Source organism: Colobus angolensis, unplaced genomic scaffold (genome assembly GCF_000951035.1).
Source record: "Colobus angolensis palliatus isolate OR3802 unplaced genomic scaffold, Cang.pa_1.0 Scaffold10, whole genome shotgun sequence".
NCBI classification, from domain to species: Eukaryota; Metazoa; Chordata; class Mammalia; order Primates; family Cercopithecidae; genus Colobus; species Colobus angolensis.
In genome coordinates, this window is record NW_012110919.1 from 5,972,223 (window position 1) to 5,974,578 (window position 2,356).

General features: G+C 53.0%; 1 pseudogene; it reads left to right on the forward strand.

Moving 5' to 3' along the window:
* Positions 1-402: 402 nt before the first annotated feature.
* LOC105508053 lies at positions 403-1,558 on the forward strand (annotated as a pseudogene).
* Positions 1,559-2,356: the final 798 nt, after the last annotated feature.

Consider the following 2,356-nt stretch of genomic DNA (forward strand, 5'->3'; position numbering starts at 1 on the left):
ATCTGGCATCTTTCTCGGCACATATCTTCCTGGCTTGTCTTCAGTCTCCACTCCTCCCAGTTTGAGTTCCCACCTTACCCTTTTGCAGAGATTCCTTGTAGCTCACATGAAGGAGTGGACAGGAGACACAGAACAGATAGCTGAGAGAAGTACTGGGGGCCTCCCAGCTCTGTTCAGAGCCCCACTCTCCTCTGACCAGCATGTTAAGGTTTATCCAGATCACCCCCCACAATTCTCCTATTTCACGGATGAGGGAAATGAGACAGAAAAAGGGGGACTGTATGTCTGTTCCACCAAAGTCATATGAGATGATACACTGTCTTAAGACCATCTGATTCAGGACTTTGCCTGAGGTCACAAATCTTTGTAGTGACAGGCCAGGACAAGCACGTAACTGTCCTAATGGCTGCTCCTCCCTTTAGCACTGTGGCTGCCTGCGAGTTGGACTGCGCTCTCTACTGCTCACTAGAAAAGTTTCAGCCCCTCAGCAGGCACCGGGGCTCCGGCGGCCGTGGCATATCCGTGTCCTCTGCCCGCTCCGTGTCCTCTGCCTGCTCCGTGTCCTCTGCCCGCTCCGTGTCCTCTGCCTGCTCCGTGTCCTCATCCTCCTTTAGGGGGCTACAGCGGCATCCTGGCTTGGTCCGATGGGCTGCTTGCGGGCAATGAGAAGCTCACCATGCAGAACCTCAACGATCGCCTGGCCTCCTACTTGGACAAGGTGCATGTCCCGGAGGCACCCAACAGCAAGCTGGAGGTGAAGCTCCGTGACCAGTAGCAGAAGCAGGAGCCCAGGCCCTCCCGCAACTACAGCCACTACTACAGGACCATCGAGGACCTGCGGGACAGGATTCTTGGTGCCACCATTGAGAACTCCAGGATTGTCCTACAGATCGACAACACCCATCTGGCCGCAGATGATGTCCGAACCAAGTATGGGTGCTGGACGAGGTGACCCCGGCCAGGACTGACCTGGAGGCACAGATCAAAGGCCTGAAGGAAGAGCTGGCCTACCCAAAGAAGAACCACGAGGAGGAAATCAATGTCCTGAGGGGCCAAGTGGGAGACCAGGTCAATGTGGAGGTGGATTCAGCTCTGACCTGCCAAGATCCCGAGTGATAGGCAAAGCTAATATGAGGTCATGGCCAAGTAGAACCAGAAGGATGCTGAAGCCTGGTTCACCAGCTGGACTGAGGAACTGAACTGGGAGGTCACTGGCCACACAGAGCAACGCCAGGTCAGCAGGTCCGAGGTCACTGACCTGTGGTGCACCCTCCAGGGTCTTGAGTTGCAGTTGCGGCTCAGCATGAAAACTCCCTTGGAAAGCACACTGGCAGAAACAGAGGTGTGCTCTGGAGCCCAGCTGGCACAGATCCAGGCACTGATCAGCAGTATTAAAGCCCAGCTGGGTGATGTGCAAGCTGATGGTGAGTGGCAGAATCAGGAGTACCAGAATCAGGAGTACCAGCAGCTCCTGGAGCAGGAGACCACCACCTACCGCAGCCTGCTCGAGGGCCAGGAAGATCACTACAACAACCTGTCCACCTCCAAGGTCCTCTGAGGTGGCAGGCTCCGGGGCCTCTGCTCTCCTCAGAGCGTGTCTCCTGGGTAGGGGGATGGGAAGGAAGGAACCCTTACCCCTGGCTCTTCCCCTGACCTGCCAGTAAAATTTTATAGCCCAAGGGAGGAAAAAAAAAAAAAAAAAAAAAAAAAGAGCAAAGAAAAGTTCCAGTCCAATCCCCAGGCTCCTCTTGGGCAAATGTCAACATATAAAATGATCCAGAAGGCCAAGTCGAATTAAGGTGTAATGGACAGGGGTACCTCTTCACTTTTTCTAAGGAACAACTATAACAGAAAACATCTCAGTCAAAAAAGTGACCCTGCAATGTGGACGGCCAGGACCCACAATGAGCCAGAGGGGTTGGCACTTTTTCAACACGGGCCTGCACTCCTACAGGTCCAGATCCCAGAGTGTACTGTATCCAACGTGCCTGTGGCTAGTGTGTGTCTATAGACTCTGGAACCACACTCTCTGACTTCCAACCCTGGCTCCAGCACTTACTCTGTGACTTTTGGCCAGTGTATTAACCTTTCTGTGTCTCTGTTTCTCCTCCTGGAAGGTAAGCACTAAGTATCTCCTATCTTTAAAAGTTCCTAAGAAGTCTGTATCCTAGGCCACCCTATATTTACGTGCGCACCCAGCAGCCCTTTGTGTCCCCTTTGAACTCAACCTGAGGGAGGATAGGTCCCTCTCTCAGCCTCAGAAAGTGAATCATGATAGGATTCAACCTTTTCTTTGGTTTTCTCCTTCTCTTTGGCCAGTGACAAGTCAAAGGCAAGTATAACTCGGGTCTCACTA